The sequence below is a fragment of the Pinus tabuliformis genome, chromosome 7, assembly GCF_031772625.1.
Source record: "Pinus tabuliformis cultivar Carrire ecotype Pingquan chromosome 7, CPIR1, whole genome shotgun sequence".
Taxonomy (NCBI): domain Eukaryota; kingdom Viridiplantae; phylum Streptophyta; class Pinopsida; order Pinales; family Pinaceae; genus Pinus; species Pinus tabuliformis.
The window spans coordinates 546,456,512-546,482,393 of record NC_142293.1 but is presented as its reverse complement, the minus strand read 5'-3'; the positions used below and the strand labels follow the sequence as shown (position 1 = coordinate 546,482,393).

The 25,882-nt window shown below is 37.1% G+C and overlaps 1 pseudogene; it reads left to right on the top strand.

The window, feature by feature from the left end:
* Positions 1-20,610: 20,610 nt before the first annotated feature.
* On the top strand, positions 20,611-25,202 carry LOC149248504 (putative receptor-like protein kinase At1g80640; annotated as a pseudogene).
* Positions 25,203-25,882: the final 680 nt, after the last annotated feature.

Sequence of the window (25,882 nt, the reverse complement as noted above, 5' to 3'; positions counted from 1 at the left end):
ATATATATATTTAATTATTCATATGTCAATTATTGTATAATTAATTATTATTTTTATTTTTATTTTTTTAAATTAATTCCACAGAAATTAAGAAATTAATAGTGAAATGAATAACGATAACTGTTTTTATTTTTATCAATCAGTTATTTTATTTTTTTTTACAAATTTGGTTGCTATATTAATGGCTGAAAAAAGAGGAGTCAGTTCTCCTGGAGTACAATATACTTCTGGTGGTTTGGATCAAAGGAGTTAAAAAATGGGATCTCTCTTGATCCTTGTTCTGCTAGTTTTATCTCTAAAGCTTCCTGAGCTGCTATAGACTCTTACATAGTGAAATAACCAAAATTTACATTTGCATAACATCTTTAATCTATTTCTATGTGGCTTATCTGCCATGCTGTGGACTCCTCCGGATTTGGGTCCGGTTCTATCTGTTTGACACTGGAGGAACTAGTTGCTGCCTTATTCTTTTTGTCCATCATATACTGCAGTATTGCTATGGATTCCTCAGCATGGCTACATCGGTTCGACATATTTCTAAATTGCTCGTGAAGAGAGGCTACCCTGTGCAGAAAGAGATCTATCTCTGCTATGTATTTGTCATTGATGGTGCGGTATTGATCCTCCATTCTGGTCTCCAGGTTCCTGACCTGATTCTCCAAGATGCGATGTTGCGCCCTTACTTCCTCTAGTTCACCTTGCAGGTCCGCACAATGTAGGCAATCCTCGGAGCGAGCCATGCTTGCTTCAGGGTTGTTATTGTCCAAAATGCCTGCAACAAAAAAAGAAATAGAACAGAGAGGAACACGAGCTTGCTTGAAGGCGCAGATAGTCAAACGGGAGTAGGGAGGAGCTGTCCAGAGGTTCTGATTGACGCAGATGGAGTAGGAATAGTTTCTAAGGGAAGAGCAACAAATCGATGAGGAAGACAAGACAGAGAGGACCTCAGAGAACAGTTGCTCGCGGAGGCAGCAAGGAACAGAGTAATGAAAATGGCGATATGAGGGACAATAAATAGGAGGAGAATGCATAGAGCGAAGGTAGGAAGGGAGCATGCCTATCGCGTTGTGGAGATAGTAAATCTGCAGAAAGGACTGGAGAAAATCCTGCAAGACTCGAGGATCGGGTCCGAGAAGACATTTACCGGCTGGGATGTTGAGACTTTCAATGCCCTTGAGTGTTTTACGAACTTCATATCTGTTCCAAATCTTTATACCATAAACTGTTCTGCTGACGGCCCAAATCTCATGATTCATCTCAGTGATTCTGTCAGTGATGCAGTGCTTGATGCTAAGGAGATGTGACTGAGTCATGGCAAGGGTTGGAAGGATTCGCTGGAGTTACAGCTCAAGATACCGATGGGTCTTTCACATGCTTTGTTGGCACGCTCATCGACTTTCTTATTCAATTTAAGGAGAATATGATAATATTTAATATCTTCCATTGCCTAATGAAGGATCTGGTTGCGTCTGTTTATTTGCTGAAGGAGAGTATTTGGTGTGTTCTGCTGATGCACCATAATGTGAATGACGACTGAGGAGTCCCCAAATACCTTCGCCTTTTTTATTCCTAACTTGCTTCACTGGATTAGTCCCTGGAACAGAGCTAATGATTCATCTCTGTTGTTAGAGTTCTTCCCGAGACCCCATTCATAATGGAGAATACATTCTCCATTGGCATTACAAATCAGCCCTCCTGCTCTGGCTAGACCCGGGTTTGACTTAGACGCCCCGTTGAAAAATAAGTGGAAGATGTTACAGTTGCATATCCAGTTAGCAAATTCTTCTTCTTTTAATCTCAGTTTCCATGTACTGACTTCTCCTTTTGTCTGAACCTCCCTCCTGCGGGCTTCCTGAGCATTGGGATTGTTCTCCAAGATGTAACTGATTAAGTTTCGCTCCTCTATGCTATCGTTTGCTGCATCAATCTTGCCGGTGGTGTTACATGAGATTGTTTCCAGAGCCAGTGTTTTAGCTTTGTGGCAAATTTTACGAATGCTTGAGCCTTTATCCTGGAAGACTTTATGGTTTCGAGCTAGCCAGATGCGCTAGAGTAGAGTGTGTGGGAGAGTGTTCCATACTCTCTTCACCAAACTACTTCTTTTTTCTTTCTAGGGGCAGTCTTTCCTCCATTTATATATTGTCTCTGCTATAGTGCGCTAGGGTTCCCAATTTGTATTTCCTATTGAGGCCATTTTCCCCCAACAACCAATGGCAACTGGACATTCTATGAATAAATGGTGCACCGTTTCCTCTGATTTGCAACAGTTCGGACATCTGGATGGACCAATAATGCCTCTTCTTCTTAGATTTTCAACTGTTAGTATTTTACCTTTCAGTAAGAGCCAGGTGAAGAATTTCATTTTTAGAGGAGCCTCTGTTCGCCATACTATTTTCCAGTGATTCCATAGGCTTATTTGATAGATGCTATTACAGAGGTATTGATGACCAGCTTTAACTATATAATTTGTTCCAGATGCATCCCATCGAAAACCATCCATTTCGCCTTCTTGAATGTGAGCCTTACTGTGAAGGAGCATCTTCAGATAGTTGAAGCTAGGTTCTAAGGCATTGGGAAGCTCAGGAAAATTCCAGCCAATCCAAACATGGGAGAGGGAGTCCCATCTTGAGATTTGAGACAAATGGTATAATCCTTTATTGTTAAGCCAATTTATAATAAGAATGGCCTCTGCGTTCATGACCAGAGGTTGCTGCCCTAGAATTTTGTCTGTTCCAAACTTTATGCTGGTTCCCCTACCAGGGACTTTCGAGATGTTTTGATGCATAAATGGAAGAGCCTTCTTGCAAAGTCTCTAGATTTTTGTGGATTCTCTATTAGGGATGTTTGTGTCTAAGAGTTGTTGTCTTGGACAGCTCAAGTATTTTACCTCCAGTACCTTTTTCCACCACATTGTAGGCCTTGTGATTAGTTTCCATATAATTTTTGCGCCAAAGGCCAGGTTTAGGAGCTTTGGTGATATGATGCCAAGCCCGCCTCTGTCTTGGGTTTGGATTACATGCTTCCAGCTAACTAATTTGAACTTGTTCTTATCAGTTTTCCCCCCTTGCCAGAGGAAATGTCTAAGAGCAACTTCCATTTTATGATGAAAAATAGCTGGAGCTTGATATAAAGAAAAGCGATAGATGGGAAGTGAAGCGATACCTGATTTAAGGAGAATAAGCCTGCCTGCTGGATTAAGCCACATTGTACCCCATTGCTACACTTTCCTCTTAATCTTGTCAAGGATTCCATTCCAGGTTTCGGCCTTCAAAGGCCCCAAGCTCACAGGCATACCTAAATAGGAGAAGTGGGTCCATTCCAGGTTGCATGTGACTCCGAATATGCTTGCAATGCTGTGTATAACATGATTTGCAGTGTTCCATCCATAGATGCAGCTTTTGAGCTTATTGACCTTGCCTCCGGAATACTCCATGAATTGGTCCAGGAGTTTCTTGAATCGCCTTGCTATTGTGGTAGATGCTCCCCCAATTAGCAAGATGTCATCAGCAAACTGAGAATGGTTAATGTTTTCTGCTCCATTCCAAAATTTGACGCCAGTTATGAGCCCCACTCTACGATTTTAATCTAAAGCTTGACTGAAGGATTCAGCCATGAGGATGAACAGGTAAGGAGATAGGGGGCAGCCCTGTCTTAGCCCCCGAGAGGATTGGAAAGCTTCACAGGGCCTCCCGTTGATCAGGGGCGATATCCAGGGCCCAGAAATGCAGGCTGCAATCATGTTGATGAATGATGGCTCGAAGCCCATTCTGATTAAAACAGCAAAAAGGAAGGAATGTCTTACTCTGTCAAAGGCATTTGCTAGATCCAGTTTTAAGACAAATCCTTTTTCTTTCCTAGATAAGCTTGAGTGAATGGCTTCTTGGACAAGAAGGATGGAGTCGGTGATATGCCTGTTGGGAAGGAAGCCTCCTTGATTTTCAGAAATCAAGGAGGGAAGAAGAGGTTTGAGCCTGGTTGCTAGGATTTTGGATATAATTTTATAGGACGAGTTACATAAGGAAATGGATCGGAATCTAGAAAAGGAGGAGGGGCGGTTTTCCTTGGGTATGAGAGCAAGATAAGTGGAGTTAGTGAATCCTCCTAACTTTCCTTTTTTCAGCACCCAACGGATCATCTTTATCAGGTCCTTTTTTATCATTGTCCAATACTCCCTAAAGAAGCAAATGGGGAATCCATTCGGTCCTGGAGCCTTGTCGGGATGCAAGCTCCAAATTGTTGCCTTGACTTCCTCTTCCTCTAATTCTTTGCTGAGCTTGTTGTTCATCTCTTGAGTAACCCCTTTGGGCAGATGCTAGAGCAAATCAGAATAATCTACTTCCTCTTTATTTTCAGTTAGTAGGTCCCTGTAATGTTTAGTGGCAGCTTTCTTTATAGTTTCCTGAGTGCTGTACCGATTTCCTTCACTATCTGTGATTATGCTTACAGTATTCCTGAGCTTTCTAACAGTAGCTTGTTTGTGGAAGTATGTTGTATTTTTATCTCCTGCTTGAAGCCAAAGTTGCCTAGATTTTAGGCGCCATTTTATCTCTTCCTCCCTGTTAATTTGGCTTAGCTGTGCATATAAGTTGCCTTCGTGATCTTTGTTTTGCTGAGATAGTCCTTGTTCTTCTATTTTTTGCTGAACATCTTCTAGCTCTCTTTTGACTTTCTTTTTGTTCTCTTTTGGTTCCTGATAGCTGTCCCTAGCCCAATCTTTTAGTGCCTGCTTGACTCTTTTTAGCTTTGATTCCCAAATAAAGCTTGGTGAGCCTTCGACATGCTGGCTCCATGTCGTTTGGACCACTTCTCTAGCTGCTGGCATCCGGTTCCAAATAGGGCTGTATTTAAAGGGGATGGGACCAAGAGGGCAGTGATTTTGCAGAGTCAACGTAATGGGGTAATGATCAGAGGCCGATGTGTTGAGAATATTAGCGTATCCTGCTGAGAAAGAAGAGAGGAAAGCTATATTAATTAGAAATCTGTCTAATCATTCCATTATGTTACCAACACCAATCCTTCGATTGCTCCAGGTGTATCTGCGATTTTTGGGAATAACATCAACTAAATCATGCTCCTGGATGATGGTTTCTAGCCGGCCTCTGAAAGGATCTGGTGCGAAAGTTCCTCCTCTTTTTTCATTGGCGTGAAGGATCAGATTGAAATCTCCTGCAACTATGAGATTGTTGTTTTGTTCCCCTTCTATGCTTACCTTCAGATCGTCCCAGCAGATTTCTTTTTCTCTGTAGTGGTTGGGAGCATAAACGTTGTAAATGGTTATTGTTTGACTGCCTGTTCTGCTGTCGAGAGTGGTTTTGATCCAGTTCTGATGAATGTTTGTAGAGCTGCAAACCCATTTGTTGTTGTCCCATATGGTTACAATGCCTCTGGAAGCTCCTTTGGCTTCACTGATGCTTCCAAAAACTGTCTCTGCTGGCTTATAATTTTTTTCATCTCGTGCTGATCTTGTTTTGTGTCCTGTATTAGCATGATTTCTGGTTTTTCATTGTGAATTAGTTCTTTGAGGGTGGCTAGCTTGGAGGGGTGCCCTAAACCCCTACTGTTCTAAGAAAGAATTTTCATCATGGGACATTGGGCGTGCGGAGAGGTGCTCGCCTCTCTTGGTCTTTACTGCTTGTCTCTTTTTCTTGATGCCCAAGAATGAAAGATTCTATTGGGGTTTGCGTGCCCATAGCTATATCTTTTTGGGCGCTCTCATCCCTCTGTTGCCTGGCTGATTTTCTGCTCGGTCCTTGTTTTTTCAAAACATCACTAGCTGCTCCATGTTCCTTGGAAGAACTTTTGGTAATTCTGGATGAAAGAGGATCAGGAGGGGCCTGAGAGGTGATGGAAGGACGTTGCTGAGAGATTGGGGGTTCAATGGAAGGGTTGTCAGGGGCAGATTCTACCGCAGAGAGGATAGAGAAGGGATTGGTAGAGGGAGGAAGGGGTGGTTCAGGGTGTTGTAGATCTGAGGATAAAGGGGAAGAGGAGGAAGGGCGCGGATTGGAGGGTCCAGGGATTTCAGGATCCAAAGAAGGCTTGGAGGGGGGGTTGGTTTCTTCTTTTTGACAATTTCCCAGTGGCCATCCCGCTCTTCATTGTCTACATTAACAACTTTTGTGCATCTATTAGCGAAATGTTCGTATTTGTGACATACCTTGCATTTAAAAGGAATCTGTTCGTAGTCCAGCTGCTGGATATGGCTCCAATCGTCCACTTTCAGCTTTATCGCTTCCGGCAATCCTCGACCTAGATCCACTTCAACACAGATCCTTGCACATGCTTGCATGTTGTCCTTGGGCTCACTGCGATCGATGTACTTGCCAACAACATTCCCTATGGCCTTAACCGAATCATCCCCCCAGCAGTGTAGAGGAAGGTGAGGTAGGCGAACCCAGACTGGAACAGCACTTGGGATGTCCAGTTCCGGGTTGAAATCTGGGGTCCATTTGTTGAGATAAAGTCCCCTCGAGTCCATGAAGTATGGCCCGTTCCTGAATATCAGATCTTTGTCCTCCTTTGATTCAAAATGAAATGTATAATACCCTTTGCCACAAAATCTGATGGATATTTTTCCTTGGATCTTGTCTGACCAGTTTCGCTCGACCCATATTTAAACTGTTCTGGGCGATGGCCAAAGCCCTGTAAATTGCCCTATTAATCCTTTCTCGGCAAGGGAAAGTGCTGCCATACGGGGAATAGTTGGTGGTAGTTGAACTTCCTGCAGCACATCAAGTTTCCTGACAAATTTCGTGGTTACAGGTATGGGTCGTTGCGAGGGAAGGGACTTCACCAGTTCAGAGAACGCTTTTTGCGGATCAAGATCCTCATGGGACGGATCCGAAGGGCCCATGGCTGGGCCAAGGCCCAGGCCGAAGCAGATCTGAGCTCAGATGTCACGCGGTTCAGGCAGACGCGTGCAGCGCAGCAGCAGCTCTCTATCTCAATCAGTTATTAAGAAATAAAGATTATTAAAATATATTTCTAATCTTTTCATAATACTAAATGAAATTTAAAATTGGTTTTCAAAATTCAAACACATTATGCCAGAACAGAAGTCATACATCTATAATATCAACCTACCCCTACATTTATATGAAAAATAAAGGGTCCAGAACAGAAGTCATGCATCTATAATATCAACCTGCCCCTATCTTTATAGGAAAACTAAAGGGGTTGCTTCGTGGTTATTATAAGGAATTGCCCGAGGTATGGTTTGCCCTCACACTAATGCCTCTTTCCAATAGAGGTATAGGTCGCATGAAGCGAAGCGTGCTTGCATGAGCATTTTTGGACGAAACTAGCATGTAGAAATGTGACAGTTTGCAAGCATTTTTACCGTAACGTATATAATGTTTATTAGTCCCTGCCCAAAGGGCCTCACAGGGACTATAACAATTGGTTTTACCGATAAGCATTAGTCCGACATTCAAATTAATGATTGTTTTTCTATTTTAACTAAAGTTTGTTTATATTAATGAAATATTCTTTTTTAACTAATGAGCGAAATTAAATATTTTTTTTAACCAATCAAAGGATTCATTGTCTTATTTGGCCTCATATCGAGGCCAAAGCAATTTAAAATCCATTTAAATGAACCATTTTTCATTTTGAGACTTAAACTAATGAGTAAAGACGTCATATAAATGTTTATATGGATTACTCGTGGTTTAATGTTAACATTAATTCATAGACATTAAATATTAGTAACATGTATCTCAGAGTTTCAATAAGATTGAGACATTATATTTTTTTATTTTAAATATGTATTTTTGACGTGTCTAGAGAACGACTGTCGTGTCAAAATTGTGGTTTGCATGATAACCATACTTGACAATTGTTGTTTGCATGAGAACCCTTGTTTGCATGAGAACCCGATCTGGCAGGGAACACTACTACACAACAATATTTCTGATATTTATGATTTGGCGATATTTCTGATTTGGCTCTTGGCTCGAACAGTTCAATGTTTGCTACACAATATTCATGTTTATTCACTCTTGTTCATTCACTCTTTTGGATGGAATAGTGGCAATTGCTTCAATTACAGTCGCAATTGCAGCAATGTTTTCTGGTGGTGAGCACTTATATTTTCCGGTGGTGACCAAAAAGAGCAGGTTTAAGAGCATGTTTTTTGGTGGCGACCACTTAAGAGCATGCAGGAATGATAGTTTAGCAACAACAACTTCTTTTGTTGAGCCTGCAGGAATGATAGTTTAGCAACAACAGCTTCTGTCACTGAGCCTGCAGGAGCAACAACTTCTTCTGCTCTAATTAAAGGGTTTTGACAGCTTGGGCTTCAACTGGGCTTCAACTTGGCTTTTGGGTAAATTATCTTGACAACGTCTTCTTCTACTTCTTCTACTCTAATTAAAGGGTTTTGATAGCTCTGGCTTCAATTTTTGCATACTCTAATTTGGGTTTTGAGAACTTTGGCTTCAACTTCTTGACACAAAAAATTAGAAAATTTTCCTATTTCTATACTAACTCTACTAGAATAACTAGAAAAAATTAGAAATTTGTACTAACTCTACTGGATTTTTTTACCTAAAACAATGCTCACCTATACACCCAGGTTGGCTTGCAAGGAGATACACATCGGACACAGAGGAAGGTGCCTGGTATCTTAATACATGCATCACCTACCTATCAATTCTGCTTTTGGTTATCTTTGTTCCTTTTTTATTTGCTTTGTAGACAAATTTTGAAGTAGTGGATTGAATGATTCATGATGTAGGAAACACTAGAGGCCTTCATTGTAATCATGAATTTCACCTAGCTATTGTATTTGCTTTTATTAGATGCGATTCTTGTGAGCAGCAGATAATGTTGATGGATTAGCATCATTTACCCAGGTGTCAAGTTGCTTCAAAGTACACATAAAGGAAAAGCTACATTCCAAACTCGTATTACCTGACAAACAGTACAGGAAGTGGGGCAGGCCACCTCTGAATGTGCTCCGTGAAGAAACACTTTCATTTCGTTTGGATAAAGGAAGGATGACAAACAATATAGGAAGTGGGTTAGGCCACCTCTGAATGTGCTCTGTGATGAAACGCTTTCATTTTGTTTGGATAAAGGAAAAATGGCGAGCTTGCTCAGTTCCTGCCCTTATTTTGCCTCTGTTGTCGGTGCTGACTCTATTGTTGGTGGTGCAGCTATTTCGACTGGTTCAATTGGATCAACTCTATTGTTGGTGGTACAGCGATTTCAACTGGTTTGACTGAATCAACTTGGTAAGTTGGTGAAAGGTTATAAGCTCGCTCCAACCCTACCTTTCTTTACCATTACCGCATACGCCACCATTTGCTCTTAAAACTCCCATATATGAAAGCGTGGTACAACCAACTGGGATTGCTAGGTGGTATGGTTGGACTTGGTAGCAAGGCCATATCTCATTAGCGAGGTTGTTTCAATTGAATCTCTTGTCTTTCATTAGCGAGGTTGTTTCAATTGAATCTCTTGACACATATTGAAGATTTAGTGTGGAGGGGGGATACGTGGGCTACATGCAAGATTTAGTGTGGAGGGGGGATACGTGGGCGGCATGCAAGCTGCACGTGCCCACCGCAAGCTTTATATTTTCTATATTTAACTTTATGTTTCTTTATTTAACCACCTGCAAGTTTTACTTTTCTATTTGTTATTTATTTAATTTTTTATTTTTTATTAATTTCTCTATGCAACAAGATGACAAACAAAGGAGTTTCATAGGGACAAGAACCCCAAATGGCATTATCATGATATTTTAGTCATTAAAAGAGATCATGATTTATGTAGCAATGCAGCATAGTCTTGGTGGTGTGACGGTCATGATCTATCAATAGGTCTGCGTCTACTTGCATTTTGTTTATTCTGTCTTATAGCTCTTCAACTAGTCGTTCTCTTTGTTTAACTAGATTCACCTAGTTTTGGGTTGCAGTGTAGATATCCTTATACTGCTCAGCCATAACAAGTATTTTTTTCTTCATCGTTGTTGTTGAATGGGTGGTGTCTTGTAGTGAGTCCATCACCATGGAGGTTCTATTCTGTTCATACGTATTCTCTGCCGCTAGTGTCTCTTACAACTGCTTCTTTTGCTTTGGTTCGGTTTGGTCTTTCCTTTATTATCATGAAAAAGGGTGCTTATATAAGGTCTGATTATGCATTTGGCTTGATACGTGACCCACGTTGGGGTTGGTTTTTGGTCTAGGGATTTGTGTTTTTCCATCTATTTTGATTTCTTCCGGATGGCCATGTAGTTTCTTTTGTAATGATTGAATGAAAGCTCCCCCTATGATCCTGTTCGTTGGTGGATGCTAGGCTCGTTCATTGCCCGTTCATCAGGGAGGCATGGTGCTTACTCTAGCATAGGGCAACAACATTCATATTTTTTCTGATTGGCTATTCTTTGTCTAGGGATAATCTCAAACCACTGGCCATGGGTTAGGTTTTATATACGTGCTTTGTAACCATCTAAATACGCATGTATTATATATGTAATATGTATTTATGGGCTTTGGACTCCCTTTTGCACTCTAAACCCAGGATCAAAACTACTCACTTTGCATATGCATATGGCTATAGATATCAATCTCTAACTGAACGAAGCTAAGCTGGAACAAGCTGGGATGCTGGCAAAATGTTGGTACCCCTTAGGTTACTTACTTAGAGGGCCTCCTTGCTTAGTCAATTCCTAAGTATATTTCCAGCTAAATTATTAGTCAATTCTTTGGCAGCCCCCCTTAACTAAATAAGTTTAGTCAATTCCTTTTCCTTGAACTAGTAAGAACGAATGATTTATTGAGGGGAATATATTTAGTTAATGATTCTATTGGTAAGGATAGAAGGCAGAAAGATAAGATGGGTTGGTGCAGTAAGGTAGCCTACTGTCTAGAGCCTGAATAGCTAAGGCTACACAGTTGTCCTCGAGCACAAATCAAGTGACTTGTTGAAACGGTGCTCCTGGAACCAGGTCAATATATGGCTCTAGATCTTGATCTCAAATTGCTACTGATGAAACTACTGCTGTAACCACCCATGCTACATTTGCAACTGGGTTTCGATCTTTCTCGTTTTTTCTCTTTACCCAGATCTGGATTTGGATTTTCTTCCACCATGGCTTATTGCTTTGTAACTCCCCCCGCCTTTGCTTTTGCCTCTGTGGAGTCAACTGAAAATGGATCTGGAACGGGCTACGACCCTGTAACTAGTTAAGATGCTAGCTATCAATCTCGATCTCTAACTGGGTAACAAACTTCCTTCGCTTCTTACTCTAATGCCTTTGCTTCTACTGATGGTCGGTAGCGGTAAGTGATTTCTATTTCTAGTTTGAGGGGTCTACGGTTTAGGGCTCTGGTTCTTCCATAGAGGGAAGAGGATGCCCCCGGCAAGGCTCGACTGCAGCTGAATAACTAGATGTTCTAGGGCTAGACTAGGAACTTCATAAAGTGCTTAGTCTAGGTACAAGAAAGTCAAGCTATAGAAGGTAGCAGAATGGCATGGCATGAGGTGAACCTTATTAGCCTCGATCACAAAACATCCCTGAGCATTCCATTTTCACCCCGTCTTTTCCAGAGTGAGCCAAAGAACCAGTTGGCATAGATGGGGACAGCGCTAGCGAAGGCAGAGGCAACCTCCGACCTTATGCAACGGTGAATATATAACTGCCAACTACCTTGCGCTTGTTTCTATAACCCCTGGATAATAATACTCTCCCAGTCTTGCTCTTCCACTAGCTTTAGCTCTACCTGGTCCTGGTCCTAGCCCAGGTTCTCCCTTAGTAGAAGTGCACAGAAGACCATGAATCTGTTATTTGTTGCTCTTACAGGTGCAGGCTTAACATGAACTGACTTGGCTGTAGGTGGGATTTATGGTGGCGTCGTTTCCTTGCTTGCTTATTAGGGCTTCAGATAAAGCTTAAATTGTCCCTTACTTTCAATAGCCCATTGTCAAAGCCGTTCTATTACTACTGGAATGCTACTAGATAGTGGAAGGTACGCTAGGTAAACCATTGGCTTTCTTAGGAAAGGATGTGGGTCTTGTTTATGCATGCTTTGATGCTATTGAAACACCTACCTCGCCTGCTTTAGAAAGCTTTGTTTATGCCTATGCGGGATCTACTAGTGTGAAAGCGCTTAGGCAACTCAATCCACTATTTTTGAATCTGGAAATGGTTCTTAATTAACAGGCTCCGAGTTATCCAATTGGATATGGAACATAGAGCGCTGATGGCTCTCGAACTACTTTGGGTGTTGCTTGTTAAGACTTAGTAGAAACTCAATTCACAGAATAATATACTGCCCCCACCTCTGCCTCTTATGCAGTCTCTCCCTTTACATTTGCCTATACCCTTGCTGCATCTCAGTGGTAAATGGTCACTTATACAGACTTTGATGCTTATGGACAAACTAGATCACCCACTGGGTCATCGACTGGATCAACAAGATAATATACTAATGGCGGTTCTACTGCTTAAGCAACAGAATATACAGGCTCTGATACTCCCAAATTTCTCTGAGAATTTATCTAATCTTCAGAATATCAATCTGCGCTACTGTAAAAGTTTGGAGGTGCTTCCAAATTCCATAGAGCATTTAAGGAATCTCCGAGAGATCAATTTGACGTGCTGTAAAAGTTTGAAAGTTCTTCCAATTCTGGCACATTAACAGGTGCAAGGTAAACTTAAACCGCAACAAATGGGACTGAAACTACTACGACTGGCACATTCACTTAAATTGGATAAACTAGATCCGTTGTTGGTGAATCTGGAACTTTATCCTAAAAGTGCTTACTAAGCACGGCAGGGACTTGTTGCTTGCAACTCCCCTTATTTCAATATAGAGATCAATGATGTTATGGTTGTTAATCTGTTTATTCTTCATTCATGGTTTCTATGGTGATGTCATTATTTCTAACCATAAGATTAGAGGATTACAGTGAATATCATTTATGTATTTGGGAGAAGAGCTTAATGTCTATGTAAAGACGCTTCACAACCATTTAATTGGGAAGCTTCAGATATAGTTATTAATCTTGTCTTCAAAGAAGAAAAGATTTGTGAAATAATATAAGAGCTTGAAATAAAATTTTATCCTTTTGAATTAACTTCTATAACTGATCTGTACTATCCTTTTTTCCTTCTGCAGTTATCTTCACCTCTGTCTCATTGCAGCCAGCGTTCATAAATCCACACAATTTGTTATACAGAATTAAAAAACAAAAAGAGTGGAAGAATTAAGTCTAAGCGTAGTCGACCCTGCTAGATTTGGAAAGCAAGGTATTAACGTGGGGGACCTGTGGAGATGTGCCCAGAAATTATCCGAAGGTTATGATTTGTTCATAATATAGTATTGATGTCAGAACCGTAAATTCAATGACTTACTTATCCTTGATTTGAAATTGTTTGTTTATCTTGCTTTATTTAAAATGGCACTTTTAAGTTTACAACATCGTTTGAAACAATTAAGTTTTGGGGATTGTACTCATTTCAAATCCCATTTTTAATAATACAGCGGTTACTTGTCCTTGATTTGAAGTGATTTGTTGAGTCACTTTTTAGTTTACAATATTGGCTGAAACAATGTTTTTGTGATAGGGATAGTATTGAGTTTAAATTTTATTTTCAATAAATGTTAAAGTGTTTTTATTTCAATTTAAAGTGGATAAAGATTGGTTGATTTTTTTTTTTTTAATTTATGGGCTAGATTGATTTTCAAGGGAATGCACTAAGCATATACTTAGTCTGAATGCTTATCAAGGGCTGTAGTTTGTTAGGTTGCATTGACTTTTAATAAAATTCAAAATTTAGATTAGTGGCAAGTGGCTTTCCCCACCCACCAATTTCCTAAGGATTTTAACTTATTCCAATTTTAATGAATTCTTCCATAATAAGTTTCTCATTACTAGTTATAATATTCATTTATATATAAGCAAATTTTATTTAGCAAAACAGTCCATTTCTTTTCATAAATTTAAAATATTATATTTGTACCAAGTGGCTCCAGTCCACCAATTTCCTAAGGATTTGACATTATTTCAATTCTAACAAGTTCCTCCATGATAAGTTTCTCATTATTATTTATAACATTAATTTATATATAAGTAAATTTTACTTAGTAAAATGGTCAATTTTACAATAAAATATATAATTTAGTTTTTATTCTGAAGCTAAAATTAACCCAGTCATTTTATACATGATTAATCACTTAAATGTGTACATTCATAAAATAGGAATATTTTTTCTATTACAATATTTTTTTATTATATTTATAAAATCTTCCACTCTATCCACTACATTATATTTTTAATGTGATTTATATATTTTAATTTTACCAACCCACAAAAACTAATGCTAGTTTGGCATACGTTTTCATTCTTTTAAACCCGTACAAAAAAGTTACATGCAAATTGTTGATAGTATCAACAAAGTAGAATTGATCATTACTATACATGACCAGATTTCTTTGCAAACCTGGGAACTTCGACCTCACGTAACAAAACTACCTTGTGCCTCTGTCGTTCGTTGATGCATAGATCCTTACTCTGGTATGTCACTCACTGATTATTATAAGGCGTGTCTGTTTATCGAATGCCATGACGTGAAATATGATTTCTTGTTTCAAGTTCACTTTATGTCAAAACCAGAGTATTCGAAAAATTAAACAAATCCACATCCGAAAACCAAATCATTTGTATTAAAGTAGAGGCATGTTGTTGTTTACATCTGCATTTTAGTAAGAGAAATCTCGGGATTTATTGTTAATCTTAACAAAGACGATCTGTTTTGTTTGTATTTACAAGGAACTTCCCCGGAAATCACTAAAGTGGACGTATCCGAAAGAAACGTGCGTTGATTACGATTTTCCTGAGATATAGTCATGCTACTATATTGGTTTAGCCAAATTTGCGAAGTTAATTATATTTTATGATTGAAATCATTAAAATATTTTGGGCAAATAAAATTTCAAACATTTCGTTGTGGAGGTTTAATGATGAAAGTTACATCAAGCGTTCACTTATCGTAGAATAATTATTAATGCATATTCCAAGTCTCTATTATTTGGAATAGTGATTTACTTTTGATGCAAGAGCATCGAGAATTAGCCAGCAATGTGATGAAGTGGTCACATATTGTGGTTAATGCAAGTCGGAAGAAAAATTGGTTATTCAAATTGTATTAGTTTTAAATTATAAAAGTAGTTAATTTGTCACTTAATTCTAAACAGAATTGGGAATAAATGGCAAATGATCCTCCCTGGGGATCAAGTCAAGTAGTCTAGTTTGTTTAGATTAGGATAGGATTTTGTTTCTAAATGTATAGTCTATTCCTTCATATGTGGAAGGAAACTTTTAGGTATGACATATATGCAATTTCCTTTGTTTCTGAAGGGAGATGCGGAAGGAAAAAGAGAGAGGGAAGAGACCCGAGAGCTTTGTAAACCTACGGGGAGCCTAGGAGGAGAAAGCTGCTAACTAGAATAATCAGGGCAAAGAGGGCAGAGAACTTCAAATATAGTTTTGTATTTATGTTTACAGAGAATTGATGATTGGAGTGTGGAACTGTGTAATTGATGCACTTTTTGAGACAGAGGACTTTACCTGTGTGATTAAGCCGAAGGGCGAAGCTCTGTTATTTGTTTATTGTGAATAATCAGTGTTGCATGCGTAGTCACATAATTGGGCCGTGGAGACCTTAAAATGCTTGTTTTTATATATTTTAGGATAATATTGATGCCGGCCTATGGTTTTTCATTTTTTTTAATGGAGATCTGGTGTTAAAGGATTATTGGGCGAGAGCATTCCATCGTTCTGGCTTCGTAGGTGGAAAAGCCCAGATATACTAAGTATCGGGCTCAAAACGCTTTTAAACATAGAGTTCGGACTTCAAATCCTTTAAACGGAGGTTTTGAGTCATATCGGATCCAGGTGCTTAGATCGCATCGGCATTTTGGAGCAGGGTATGTCAAAGGCTTAGACCCCAAACCTTTGCGATTACATTGCCTTCGGCGTATGATAAGTGCGCCGATGGGAAAAGGTAAAAATCATTGTTTTTGCTTCATGTATTCATATATTCCGGCATGTATGGCCCGCGATGGTTTGCGATAGCGATATTGCATTAATACAATGGTATAGGGGTGATGTGTGAACCCGATAGGGTTATGCACGCAGTTGTAATGTTTTTAAAGTCCGGATAAACGCTTCAAGCGGAGTTTTCAGGCAATTCCGCATATTTTAATATATATAACCAAAGAAAGGCATGGTCCTGGGGTTTTAAAGGTATACAAATATGCCAATATATAAGGGGCATGGAGGTATAAAACTTAATAAGGGGCTATTAAGGGGAATTTAAGTCCCGACAAGGTAGATTGGTTGTGCAGCCGTAGGGTTGCACCAACTTTGCTTCAGTAAATGCCCATTTCATAAATCTATATTTTCTATTGTTATTTGTCTTCGATGTGTCGTGTTAGGGTTTGAACTATAAACTTCATAATTTTTATAAAACACATTTTATCAAATAATCTCTAATTTCATAGTTCACTTTTACTATAAAACACATGCTTTATCACATAATCTATAACCTATAACTTCATAGTTCAATGTTATTATATATCAACATTGTAGATATATTTTGATTATATATATAGATTTAAATATATATTATAATTTATTTAAACATATGATTGATATAAATATAATAATCATAAACTTGTTTGTTTGCAAAATAATATACAGAAGTATATAACTTCAAACCCAACAAAAAAACAAATGAATTTGTTTCACTACCTTATTATTATTTATTATGAATATGAATGCATCAAAATAAATACGCCCCTATAATTGTCTAAGATTCTAAAACGAATTCAAATCAAAATAAATACACCCTTATAACTATCTAAGATTCTAAAACAATCTCAATTACTTAACTATTAGAATTTTAACAACTTACTAATAAGTGTTTTCAATTACTCTTGCTTAATGGGAAATGACTTTTGTATAATTTCTAACTTGTTTTTATACACTACGATTTTTTTTTGGTAAGTTTGGTTAATATGGCAACAACATTATTATTTGTACTATAGTAAATCAAATCAATTTATTGTAATTGAATTTTTTATCGGTTGATTTTTAATGATTTTGGCTTTTCATTATAAATTAGATTGTTTACCAATTTTATTGAGCTTTGATTATAATATTTAATAGATCTAGAAACATGTTGCTTTTCTCCAATGTTTTCAATAAGGCATTTTACCCAAATTGCTTCACAGGGATCACCACAAACACTTTATAATTAACTTCATTTCAGGATCAAAAAACAACTAATTATTTCTTGCTACTCCAGGACACAATTCTAGATCATGTATTCGATGCATATACCATGGTGTATTTTCTATGATCTAAATCTCTTTCCCAATCAAAATATGAATCAGTTATCAACTCAACACTGAAATGATTAGTACATTCATTATCAAAATATATTGTGGTTAAATAGTTTAAACTTCTCACCAAATATACATACAAAATACCATTTACTTGTTTTGTATTATCATTATTGCAAAACTTAATATTAGATTCTAGTGCATTAGATATTAGATGACATTATATTACACCTTCTTATTAGTTTCTTTATACATTTATTGACTAATTAAAGTTTTACCATTTCCTCTCCAAATATCAATCCCTAAACAATAATAAATCTAATCAAACTTATTCCTTTGGAATTCTTATGATAAGTGTCTTTTAATTTCATCAATCAATTTAATAGCACTTCTTATCAATCCCTAAACAATAATAAATCTAATCAAACTTATTCCTTTGGAATTCTTATGATAAGTGTCTTTTAATTTCATCAATCAATTTAATAGCACTTCTTATCATGAATAATCATCAACATATAATGAAATCAAAAAAATACTCTCATTTACATTTTTTATTTAAAAATTTGGATCTCTTACTTTTGATGAAACTTTTCTAAAAGAATAAAGTGTCAATTTTGATGTACCATGACTTGAGTGTTTTTTAAGATGATGTAATGCTTTCTTTAAGCAAGGAACAAGATGTTTTTTTCGTGCTTTACAAAACCTTTTGGTCAAAGTAGATACACTTTTTTTAATTTCGTTCAAAATGTTGACTTAATTTGGAGCTAATCTAATTTTCAATTATACTTAGCAGCTAATGCATGCACATATCTATAATTTGCACCTTTTTTTTAGTCACTTTTTGCAAACAATACAAGTTCAAATTTGTCTATACTATCATCAATTTTCAATTATACTTAGCAGCTAATGCATGCATGTCTCTATAATTTGCACCTTTTTTTTAGTCACCTTTTGCAAACAATACAGGTTCAAATTTGTCTATACTACCATCAATTTTCAACTATACTTAGCAGCTAACGCATGCATGTCTCTATACTTTGCAACTTTTTTTTAGTCACTTTTTGCAAACAATACAGGTTCAAATTTGTCTATACTACCATCAACATTGAACATAGATTTGAGCAAACATACTGAACCTACAATAATTTTATTTTCAAGCAAGTCCTTAAGTTCCCAAGTTTCATTTTTCATTATTAAATCATATTCCTCTTTCATAGAATTCATCCATTCATTGTTAGAAATTAAATATCAGAGGAATGAAATTAAAATATTAGACACACAAAAAGTATAAAACAATAGAGACAGATATACTTGGTTCACCCAGTTTCTGCTACATCCAAGGAGAAATAGTTAGTCTTTCCTTTTATATTATCTAGTAAACTAAAGTGATATAACGTACAACACATCCTCTATAGTTTCCTTTTCACTCTCACATTGTCTCCCTTTCTTTTGTCACAAAATATTACATAGCTGCAATGCAATTCCCTCATATAAACCAAGGGTTTCCTTCTAGGGAAAATATATAAATTAATATAACATCTACCACCAGATCTTCTACCTAAACAATGACCTTGATTGACTATGAAATTACAATATTTTATATGGAAATTTTTCTCTAAATTTTCTTTTGGCGGCACTACCCTTGGACCCCCCTGGTAGCACTAGTGTGGGGAAGCCCCCCACACCCCCTTGTCAGGGACTCGGATCCAAACAGAGTTGAAACAAGGCTTCTGAATCAGGAAGATAATCAAGCTCCATACCCAATATTCTTTTCAATTGTTAACATGATGAAAGGTCAAAAATTATTTTACACTCATAAGTTGAATCATCATAGCATATTATTTATACCAAATAATTGTTTAAATTTTCTCTTTTTGTCTTCATAATGCATCATTTCTTTGCTAAGTTTCTCTACTTTTTCTTGGTGTACTTAAACTACTTGTATATTTAATGCCACTTTGGTCTTTAACACATCTCGTTAAACTTTAATTTATTCTACTTTTACACTTTCAATTCCTTCTCTAGGAAGGTTTCAAACATCTTGATTATCTTTATTTTGATCCTCATTTCCATACTCACGAAATATACCTTATTTCCTTCCAAAAATATTATGAGTAATGGGATTATACACTTGGTGGTGTTGATGGTCAACAAAATAACAAAAAAAATTATACATTTGATTGATTTTGCATAAGTTTCCTTCTATCTTCCTTTCGAATGTGATAAAATTATTTCTTCAATAAAAATCTCCAATAATTAGCAATTGGTTTATAAATATAAAATATTTCATAACGATTTCTATGGTCTAATAATTTGACTAGATTTTTATTTTTAAGATACATAATAGTAATTTCTACTTTAGACCCAAAATTCTTGGGAGTATATTTACATGTTATCATTATTAGAGCACATTCAACGACTGTTATACTTCTCCTCTAACCACATCATTTTATTGAGTTGCATTGTTTCAAAATCCCATTGTCTCTACAATTTCCATGAAATATTTTGATGTGTATTCTCCTCCTATCATTTATGAGTATTGATATGTTCTCCTATATGCTTTTTACCCATGTTTTAAAATATTTGAAATATTCAAATGTAAATAGTGCTTTTTATTATAAATGAAGATAAGAAAATAAATAGGTCCACCAAGTGGTTTAGCTTGTATTGTCTCACACACTAATTATGGACAAATTCAAGAATATCTCTTTCCCTTTCATATGTACTTTTAGGAAATTAAATTTGATGTTTCTTTCCTAGTGTACAAGCATCATGTTTAGTATTTTTAGTTTTAGAATTTGGAAGAAACTTCACCATTTCATTCTTTTAATGTAAAATTGGATATTTACAATTTTAATTATCATATCTTATCTGTCATAGTTCCTTTTTAGTTTTTGATGAAATTCTTAAGATCTTTAGAAATAACATCGAGTTAGTAAAGGCCTCTAGTTTTTATTCCTTCTACCACATTGTTGTAATGATCACGTATGCCCTTCACATGAAAACCTAACTTCACAAATTCAATTTTTTAAGGCTTGATCTATAATGTCTAGCTGTTGATGAGCTACTTAATGATATTTATAAATAACATCAAATTTGTAAAGACCTCAATTTTTACGCTGTAAGGTGTTTCCCTTTGAAATGAATTGCCCCAGCCGCCGCCATGTCCTATTGTTGACCGTGGATTTGTGGTGTTAGATGATTGAATGAAGTGTGATCGTTGATCCAACACTGATCCAAAACTGAACGGTTAATGAGGAAGCGGGACGGATGCACCGCCAGCGAGCCATTCGTTTCGCAGCAATGCGTGATATGTATGGGCTCACGGATAAGCGCTGAAGGACCAGTTTGCATGTACAGTTCTTCAACTAAGCGCACACTCATTTGGAGGCCTGAACTTCACTTGTGGAGGACTGTTGGGCATTTGGTGCTGCAAATCTTGTTGTGATCAGTGAAGATCAACTCTCTTTTCAGATTTGTTTACATTCTCGCGTGAAGTGTTCAAAGAAATCCAATGTAAATGGGATTTGATCTACCACGTGTATTCTTGTTACCAATTTTACAAATTTGAGAGCAGTGCTATGCATTTTGGGGTTTGAACCTTCCTTGAGAAAATGCAGATATCTACCTCTTTGAATATCTCCTGAGCTTTCTGCCACAGCCTGACTGACTTTCAAGTAGAACTCATTTTCAAGATGGGGCATTCAGTTTTACTGCATATTTTGATTCTGAGTCTCTCTTTTTAACAAAGTCGAGACTGCAAAGGGACGTTCTTTACTGGTGCCTACCTTTGCGCCAGTTTCTTTGCATTTCGCACTGTCATCGACTTCCCTACTTGATGATCCCCTGGCAAAAAGAAATGTGTCAACTAAACCAGAAAATTCAACGGGTAAGGGCTTCAATGCCAGCCTTTTCATTAAATTTTTGAAGAGTATATTTATGCTAAAAAATACAGCCTGTGTAAGATTTTTCAGAAATTGAAATCTCTCAATTTGAATTGCTTGTTTGCATCTTTCTACAAGTTCTGAGAAGTCATTGCGCTTTGTTCTTTTGACGATTGCAAAATGGGTTGTGTGTTCAGACACAGGTTCTCCAATGCAGATAGACAAAGAATCTCATCACATCAACAAAGGACTGCTATTGGCAATTATCATACTGCCAATATTTGTTGGATGTATCATTATTTCTTCAGTTTGTACTTGGTTGTATAGAAAGACTTACAACTCTGCTCCTTCTTCACCTCAACCTCATGCATTTAAGCGAAATTTAGATCCAGACGCCTCAGGTTGGTATCACCACTATGTCATATTTTATCCCTTTCACTGTGTGAAACCAAACCCTCTCTTGATGTGTACACCAACAGGGCAGCCACCAGAGAGTGGTGCTTCCTATGGAGATATTGTTTGATTGGATTCGGGGCTGAGATTCAATGACTTCCCCTGTTGAATCTGTGTGGATATCTTTTGGATGTACGTATACATATTAACTATTATGCATTACTGCCAGTGCATTGGAATGGTTTCCATGACTATAGAAATTCTTCTCCTCTGTCAAACTATTATTTTTCGTGGGGGTTAACATAATAAACATCAGACCTGATTTCATGATCTGAATCATCTGATAAAATCAAAATTTTGGATTCTAACAAATTATAAAAAGCCATGGGTGCGGATGACCTCTGTTTACATGAGAGTTCGATTAGTTACATTACGACTATTTTGATCTAGGGTTAGCTCACTAAGTTGCCTGTAATTTGAATTTTCATAGATGCCTATAGGGGTATTCCACTCATGCCTCTCCTGAGTCGTTTGAACTCCCGTGTTTCTAAGAAAAAGGATGTGCAACTGCAATTGAATATTCTAAGCTGCTAACAGCTACAAATAACTTCAGCAGCAATAACATACTTGGAGAGGGTGGATTTGGGTGTGTATACAAGGCAATGTTTGATGATGATTCCTTTGCTACTGTGAAGAAGCTAGATGAGGGTAGTAGACAGGCTGAGCATGAATTTCAGGTAGGTAATAAAAACGTTACGGGTATTATTTTGGAAGCTGGCTGCTTCTTCAAACTTAAGAAGATATTAGTGAAGGCATTTTCAGGGGGGGTGCCCTAAAGTTGCCCTTTTGAGTGTCTTTTCTTTTGTGGATTTGGTGATGCACTGCATTTAACATATTGCATTGTGCTTTTTTATTCTCCCTATAATTTTAGAACTTAGAAGAAGCTTTGCTGATTTCATCTGTTGGTATTGTCATTGGTTGCAGAATGAAGTGGAGCCAATGAGCAAAATCCGACATCCAAACCTTGTTTCTTTTCTTGGGTTCTGTACTCATGAACATACACGGTTTTTAGTATACGATCTGATGCAGAATGGCTCTTTGGAAGACCAATTACATGGTAGCTTTCTCCAACCACTAGGCAATTTCAATATTGCCTATGTTTTGAAGCCTTTTATTTGTTCAAACAAACTTGATACTACCATTCGTCATGGATAAACTAGTAGGCCATGAGTAAGCAGCCTTTCACAGCTATGCTTTGTTAAGAAACTGTGTTGGATTGCTTGTCAGTACCATCTCACGGATCTACACTTACATGGTTTTTGCAGATGAAGATAGCCCTTGATTCAGCAAGGTAGTTCTAACACAGATAATTTGATTCCCTACTACTAGATTTTACCAATTGAAATCACTTTTTCACTTGGTCCTCTATCAACCTGGGAGCTCAAGCTTACCATGGTTTTCTTTCTTTTACAGGGTCTAGAAACTTGCATGAGCACTGCAACCCTGCAGTGATTCACCGAGATTTCAAATCATCAAATATTCTTCTTGATGCAAGCTTCAATGCCAAGGTGAGGGCAAGGTTTTCCAATCTCCCACTTACACTGACTGTAGTGTTAAAAATAGTAATACCATTAAATCTGCCTGGAAATGAATGTTTCTTATGTAATATTTATCAGTTAATTTGGGAAGATTCTTGTAAAGCATTAAGAAAGTTTCCTAGAATGTAATTGACAAAAGCCTTTGTAAATGTATGGCATGTGCATTGCATTCAATGGGAGATTCTGTGAGATGGGAATTCCATTGCTTTCCTACTGAATTTTTTTTTACTTTATGAACTGTTTTAAGCATCAGTTATTTTTTTGTCAAAATATTTTCATGTAGGACTTCAGTTTTTCTTTTCTATCAATTTTGTGACATGTGCAGCTGTTTGTATTAATTTATTATTGCTTATCATGAATTATACTTTGAGAAATTTCTAAATAGATTTATTTGTCCATCTTGGTTTATGTTGTTTAAAACACTTGGTCCGAAGTGAAACATTTCCTAAGTAGACGGTATTGTAGTCACCGCTCTCTAACCACTAGCTATGGATGCAGCTTTCAGATTTTGGTCTTGCAGTAACAAGTGCAGGATGTGCTGGTAACACAAATATTGATCTAGTAGGGACATTGGGATATGTAGCTTCAGAATACATCCTTGATGGTAAGTCTCTAATAAAGAAATTAGATCCAATTTTGAATTTCTCTCATTGTTTTCATATATATAGTGATATATAGTGTAGTAGAGATTAAAATATTAGTCCACCTACAATGATGTATTACCTAGAGTGTTGAAAGTATCTACGGGCCACAGTACAACAAATTACAATTCATGATCATTATAGATACACAATAGATTTGAGTTTTATTTTAGAGAACAAACACGTGTCTAGTAAAATGCTAAGTGATATTTGTGGTTGAGTTTGAAACCAATCATAAAGAATCAAAATTTTCCAGTTGTCTTTATTTTGTATAAACATACCACAATAGATACATACCTGTAGCAGGGTCAAATTGGATGCCTTCCAATAAAACCAAAGTCATTGCTGCTTTAAATTTTGGTTCAGATACAAGTTAAAATCAATGTCTATCTCTTTTTAGTCTTGCAAGAGGTTACATATAAAAATATGCATTTACCTTGGACACATGACGTGAAAATGAACCTTTTGTCATGTTTTGTCTACTATAAAGTTATCTTGCATCTTGAAAGTTGTAGCGTTCGTGTGAGGATTCATTATGAAAATTTCTCTCGTGTGCAAAATGATGTGTGTTTGGTATCCTACAAGTCTTCTAATTCATAGGACACATGCCTCGGGGGTCATGTGTTATGAATCCCACATGTTGGACATGGATTTGTAAGGACGAGTTTGGCACATGTCCGGTTCATGTTTGGTATCTTACAAGTCTTCTAAGTTAGATGACACACACCTAGGGGGTCACGTGTCACAATTTCCACATGTCAGACATGGATTCGTGAGGACGAGTTTAGGGCATGTGCCAAACTCATGTTCGACATGTGCTCTAAATGTATCCCAAGTTTAGGACACATGTTATTCAAAAGTGGCCCGTGGGTTTGAAAAAGGTGACTTGTCTGTCTTTTTTCCTCATTTCATTTAGTAGGTTGAAGTTCATAGGCATTTTGGAGTGCATTTGAGGGTTATAGTGTAGCTTTGAAAGGATTCCAAGTGCAAGACAATGGTGTATGGTGTATGTGCACATCAACCTCCGTCTTATTTCTAAATAGAGGGAAGAGTGGTTGAAGGGAAAGACAAAGATGTGGGATGCGTTTCCTAATGATATGGGGTTTGGATAGTAGTGTTGAGTTGGCATTAGCAAACTTGGATCTTAATGAACCAGTGATAGAGCCATTTAATTTTTCTGATGGTGATCCAGTTTAGGGTTCATTCTCCACACCAACATATGCATTGATTGGATTGGATATAGATGAGAAAGAGAAGGGGGAGGATGGAGGAGAGAGTCATGGAAGTGATGCTGATTTTGATGATTCTAACATGGAGAAGGACTATTGACAATCACAAGCTATGAGATTCTTCCATTTACGGTTCTAGTATCTACCCTATTTTGTATTTTTCATTGGCATTCCCACTTGTAGTAATAGTGACTCATTATTTATGTAATACATTTCGATTTTAATGACTTAATGAGAAACTATAGTTTATGGTTCTAATTTCTTGTGTTTGTCACTTGAACGTCATTGACTTAGGACAAGTAAGTACTAAGTAGTATTTAGTTGCATGATCGAATTTGTATCATGTAAATGTTCTAGTTTCTAAATTCTAACAAAATTTGAATCTTTGTGTCTATAATTTCTATTTGTGTCATGCGTTGTTTTCTTTTAAGGTATATATATAAACCTTGTTCTTCGTGTCTTGTTATTGGGGTCACCATGTCATGTGTTAGACACTTGTATTTTAGTGTCCTTCATGTCTCGTCTCATTGTGTCATGTAACTTAGGTATGGAGTGATAACTTTTAGTGGTTGAAGATTTCTAGGGGATGACGTGAAACTTGATCAATATAGAGATGAAAAAATTTATAATTTTCTTTTGAAAAAGGGAATAATTGATTTGTGCATTTGGGTGCTTTTGATGAGCTCTAGACCTTTACCAAGTCTTAGTGTGTTAGAATAGCATGTTACCTTATTGTTCAACCAACACCAATTCTACATTGTGCTCACCCTTTGGCATGTG